The 6,000-nt window shown below is 38.9% G+C and overlaps 1 long non-coding RNA gene across 2 annotated transcripts in view; it reads left to right on the top strand.

Annotated features, from left to right (window-relative positions):
* LOC116527414 overlaps positions 1 to 6,000 on the top strand; it is a 153,572-nt gene that overhangs the window by 40,474 nt on the left and 107,098 nt on the right. For both annotated transcript variants that reach the window (XR_004258537.1, XR_004258536.1), the window contains one exon: positions 1,351 to 1,395. This is a non-coding gene — a long non-coding RNA (uncharacterized LOC116527414). The remainder of the gene's footprint in view (positions 1 to 1,350; positions 1,396 to 6,000) is intronic.

Below are 6,000 nucleotides of genomic sequence, written 5' to 3'. Positions count from 1 at the left end.
TTGAACAATGAGAACACATTGTTCAACACCCGCCTATGAGTGAGAACATGCGGTGTTTGATTTTCTGTTCTTGTGTCAGTTTGCTGAGAATGATGGTTTCCAGGTTCATCCATGTCCCTACAAAGGACACAAACTCATCGTTTTTAATGGCTGCATAATATTCCATGGTGTATATGTGCCACATTTTCCCTGTCCAGTCTATCATCGATGGTCATTTGGGTTGGTTCCAGGTCTTTGCTATTGTAAACAGTGCTGCAATGAACATTCGTGTACATGTGTCCTTATCATAGAAGGATTTATAATCCTTTGGATATATACCCAGTAATGGGATTGCTGGGTCAAATGGAATTTCTAGATGTTTTCCTATATTTGCAAACAATTTTTGTATAAAATGAAAGTGATTTTTTTTTTCAGTTCACAAAGCCTCTTGAGAATATCAACATTAAGGCTTTTCTTTAACATTTTATAGTGATTTGCAAGTTACATATATTTTTTATTTTACTTGAATCTCTTTCGCTTCTCAATCCACACATCTAAATCTACGTGTCTCTAATTCTCGAGAACTTTTAAGATTGACAATATGTGTAGTAAAGAATTTGGTATGTTTTTACTTCTCCTATTCTCTACCTGTTTTACATCTTACTTGCTGTTAACTGACCTGGGATACTAGAAAATTTTTTTAATTATGTGACTAATTTTATAATATGCCATTGTTTTTTAAAGAACCATATTGACTTGTGCAGTTATATTTCTAATTAATATTTATAAGCAGTGTATATCACTCTATATACTATTTGTTTTAATATTTACTGTAGATCTTTTTCATTCTTAAGTTGTTTTAAGTTTTCACCTCTATCAGTTGAAGTACACCTTTACTTTGTTTAATTTTAGTAAATATATTCAAGAGTTCCATTTTTTTGACTGCTTGCATTGTGAGAATTGTTTTTATTGCTTAACACATAATACTACTCAATTAGGGTATAAGAGTCTTATAATACATCCCAGATACATTACTTAGAAAACTACAAAGAATCAACTGGAATATTATTAGAACCAAGGTGGAAGTTTCGCCATGTGGTTGGTTCTGACATAAGTGTGCATCTACAGCCTTTCCTAAACCACAGAAATTGTTTGTTGAGAAGCGTTAAATGACGACACCATAGATATGATGTATTTTTAATTCCTTTTTATTTTCCCCCCAAATTTTGCCTTCAAACATGGTGAATTGCCCATCTGTATCTTTCAATAACATCTTAAGCAAACTCTACTGTGTTTTCTGTGTTAACATGTATCTAGATTAAAGATTCAATCATAAACTTTATTTAAATGACTTTTCTCTTCCCAACACAGGTCTGATCCGTGGTGCTAAGGATCTGAAGTGTGAAGTAAGACCTGGTTAGTTCTTTTAATTACATTCTTCCTTCTGATCTATGTATAGCTTTTTAGGCTTGGAGCCAGCTATGCTAAAACTGCAGAAGGTGGTTCCAGGCTTAAGGGACTAGCAAACAAAAATGTTCGGATGAGGTGAAAAGTTTGGTGTGGTTCTAGAAACTATTAAAGGCCAAATAAATTTGAGGTTAGTTTTATAAGGGCCCAAAGGCTTGAGATGTGATTGAAAGGTTAGGTGGAAACCAGATCATGAAGATTTTTGAAAGCCATAAAGAGACTTGAGATTTTATTCCAACCACAATGGAAACCCACCTGAAGTTTTCGAACAAGGGAGTCACTGGTAATCTAATTTATATCTTTAAAAGACTTATCTGGCCATTGCGAGGCGAATGGTCTGTGAAGGGCAAGAGTAGAAGAAGGAGGGCTAGTTAGAGAAGGATGGTGAAGGTCCAAGCAGGAGGTGTCAGTGGCCTGGATGAGAGTGGTGTAAAAAGAGATGACGATGCATAAAATTTTAATATCCGGACGACAGGATCTTCTGATAGTTTAGACACTGCGTGAGAGAGAGAGAGAGTACTGAATGACTGCAGATATTTGACCTGAGCAACTTGATGAACAGTGGTGCCTTTGACAGAGAGGGAACATACTAGAGGAAAAAGAGCCAATATGATTAAAATAAGAACTCAAGGGTTTGGTTTTAGACACATTTGCCAAGATTCCTGCTACGTCAAAGTGGAAATGTTAGATAAGCAGTTATACATACAGGTCTAGAGCTCTGGGCTAGAGACATAAATGCAGAGCCATCAGCGTATATGTGTGGGGATAGGTGGCATATAAAGCCACGGGAACCAAAGCAATCACCAAACAAGTGGGTGAACACATAGAAAAGAAGGGATACAATGGCTAAGCTTAGTGAGACATCAGTCTTTGGAGGCTGAGAAGATGAAGGGGAAGGAGCAATGGAGACCGACCGGGGATGGCCAGTACAATGGGAGCAGAACTAGTGTGGTGTCCTGGGAGTCAGATTTAGAAACACTTTAGAAAGTGTTTAGAAAGTTTAGAAATACTCTAAAAGGTGTTTCAAGAATTGTGTCAATCTCTTCTTTAGCTCCCATAATTTTTTGGCTTTATTTCAGATGGGCAGATTATTGGCAACAGCAAAACAATAATTATTTTTCTCTGTTTCAATACCAAAACTATTTTTAGATGGAGACTTTTCTTTTGTATTTTCTGACAGATACTCCCTTTCCCTTATGTGATTACTTTTTTCTGGATGCCATGTGGACATGCCTCCCCTTCTCACATACAGTATAGCCATATCATACGCACATATAACTCACGTGATTCCAACTACATGCACTTGAGAGAGAGAGAGAGAAAGAGAGAACATTACAATGTCATAGGTGATACCACTTGCCACTCAATACATATGTCCAAGAATAGAGACATAGATCTGAACCTGATGTTCTTCTGGGGTTATGCCCACAAAGTAATGCTTTCTGAACCTATAGGTGGATTGTGAGATTTTTCAACATATTTTAGTTATATATAACATTTGCCTTATATGCTGAATCTAATCTTATGTTGGGTACAATTCTACCCTACCTAAGCTGGAGTGGGGTGCAAGCTGCCCAGCGTTAACTTTGTTCACAGAAAGGATGTGTGCAATGTTCTTAACTCTGGTCCACAGGGGTCCTGGCAGGTCACTCTCATGTCTATTTCCTCACCATCCGGCACTTAGGCATCTTCTGAGGTCTGCATGACTGAGGTGGAGTTTTCTTTATCCCACCCTCAATTTCCTTGCTACATTAGATTTCATGAGTTTTCTCTTGGTCCCTAACATAGTCAGAACATCTCTGTTGGTGGTTACTGTTTCACATACAAACTATTTTGTCAGAGCTCCGCCTTCTTCCTCAACAACAGTGTTTCTATTGAGATGACCACTTAGCCCAAGACAGGACTGTTAATGGGTCTTTTTGGTTAGTTAGTTGGTTTTATTTTTATTTTATTGTTTTAAATGATTTCAAACAGTCCCAGTTATTTCTGGTTTTAGCAACATAACAAATATTTTTTTTAGGAAAAAAAATAGATACCCACTTAAATATGTGATATGAGGTAAACACACCATGATCTTCTTAGGAACATAGCAGGTCTCTGAGGCACAATTTTCCCAGGTGGATAAAGCTGAGTACTGTTCCTTTTAATCTATATCTACTTGTAGCAACAGATTTCCATTGAGGGCCAAAGAGTCATCTAGAAGGAGAGAAATGATAGCTTTGAGGCTCTGGGTTATTAGAGGATATCTGATGGCCAGGTGTTGTTCTGGATGAGGCCAACGGATGAGAGGGGCTCCCGAGGGAGTTGGATTTAGGCTTAACGCCAGGGCCTTGTTGTTGGTGGGGTGAGCTGTTTCTAGCAAAGCAGGTTCTGTGACCACACCCCCTGCCCCCCCTACCCTGAAACCAGTGTCCAGGCACCATGATGTGCCCTGGAGAAAATGTCTGAGCCTGAGTGTAAAGTGATAGAATTATACCTTAGAATTTGGGCCAGGCGTGGTGTGCAGCAGCCATAGATGAGAATAAGTCTGAGAGGAAAAGCAGCTTCTTCCTCACCCTGGATTCCGAAGTAAGGCCAGGTGCTCTTCAGTTCCTTGGGGCTTGCAGCCTTGCCCTAGAATATTTGCCTGCTGACCACACCAGGCACTGGCAATAGTGGTAGAGAAAGCACTCCCCCCTTTCCTCCTCTGCAAAGTGTTATTAAGCACCACGGATCCCCTTCCACTTAGAGTGCATTTGAAGCACCTGCAGAGGGAGAGCCCTCTCGTGACCAGTGGAACAAAGGCTTGAAGTCGATAGGATTTGAACATTAGAAACGAGACATTATTTTTCACCACAAGCTGGTGAAGTGAGTCTTATCTTCATCAGAATTTTTATGTAAAATTTGGAGACTGCCCATCAGGAAAGCTACATTGTGAACGCCAAGGTAGTGTTATTTCCCTTAACAATGATGGGGTAGAACTTACGGGAAGCAGAATGCAATTAAAACTCATATCCGATATTCTACTGCTCAGCTGATGTCTTATTAAAAATGTGTGCTTGTGGCCAAGGAAGTAGGAGGTGCGCTCTCAGCTGTCAGGCAGAGAAGAGAGAGCCGTGCCCTGGATCCATGTTTAAAGGCCTGCACACTCAGATCCCCAGTCCATGAGGAGGGAGCCGTTTACATCCTCTTCCCACATGACAATCAAAATCACACCACAGACTTCATTTTTCTCACTTCTCCTACACAAGGGCTCATGGTTGGGCATAAGATAATGAGGACAGGCTCTGTCACCCACAGTGTGGCAAGATAAGATGTAGCATAGTCAGAAGAAATTATTTTAGGGCCCCCTCCCCCAGAATTTTCACTGGTGACTCAATTCATCCTCTATGTGGCTAAATGGGTGATATCAGATATGGGATCCTCAGATGCCCTAAGTTTTAATTCTGGCTCTACCACTGACTTCATTTCTGTAATAGGTATACTATCAAATGTCTCCATGCCCCTGTCTCCTTGAAGGGAAAACTCACTTCACCAAATTATAAGAACACCAAATCATTGTGAAGTCCTCTGTCAAGTTGAGATTTGCATCATTCTTCAAACTGCCCAGCCTCAGCCCCTGTGATGTTTTATGAACTGTGGCTCTCTGTAAATTAAGATTTAACGAGACATATTGCAGGAATGTTTTAAAATATTACTCATTTTAGTAGCATTTATAATTATGGCTGCTAGATCTTTCTTGGCATTCATTGTATTAAACCTCAATGGCTCTATCAAGTAATGGATTTTGGAGGTGGCCAGTAAAACTCATTCAATACCTCCTAAGTTTTCATTGTCTTTAATTCTGTCTTCAATAAGACATAATTATTAGTCTTGAAGACAACCATTGTATGTTTCACATAGGAATTGAAAAATGCTTAGTGACACTGAAGATAATAGAAAATCTAAGCCACAAAAGAATGAACAGTGGGCTAATGGCATTTAACTACAGGAGAAGAAGAAGGAGAGAAGAAGAGGAGGAAGAGAAAGAGGACAGGAGAGGGAGGAGGAGAGGGGGGGAGGGGGAAGGGGGAGGGAAAGAAGAAACTAAGGAACACACAGGAACTAAGCAGTTACTCTTTGGACCAACAATAAACATAAAGGTCGAATACAGAATATTTTCCTTCTTCCTGTGCCTCACTTTGCTTATCTGGTAAATAGGGATAACGACTAAAATCAACTTCACTTAGCAGAGATTTATATCTTTGCAGAATTTATAACTATTGTTAGTATTCACTCACTAACTATGATACAGTAAGTGCTCATTAGGTGTATACATACATAGCTTTCCAGAAAAATAAAATGCCTTCATTTCTTCCTGAATGATTCAACCTATAGAATGCATCTGTTTGTGGGTTATATTTCGTTTGTCTACAATGAAGTTAGAAATGTTTATTAATTGCAGTAATGTCAGAATTTTTTAAAACAGAAACCTCTTTATTGCAGTACTTACATGTAGGACTATTAGCTACAATAAATTCATGAGGAATTTGTAGATAAAGATTTAAGAGCTAAATATTAAAATTCCATGTAGTC

Source organism: Sapajus apella, unplaced genomic scaffold (genome assembly GCF_009761245.1).
Source record: "Sapajus apella isolate SASKATOON/1434 unplaced genomic scaffold, GSC_monkey_1.0 scaffold54, whole genome shotgun sequence".
Lineage (NCBI taxonomy): Eukaryota > Metazoa > Chordata > Mammalia > Primates > Cebidae > Sapajus > Sapajus apella.
Note: the sequence above shows the minus strand (reverse complement) of the source record. Positions and strands in the feature narration are given on the sequence as shown.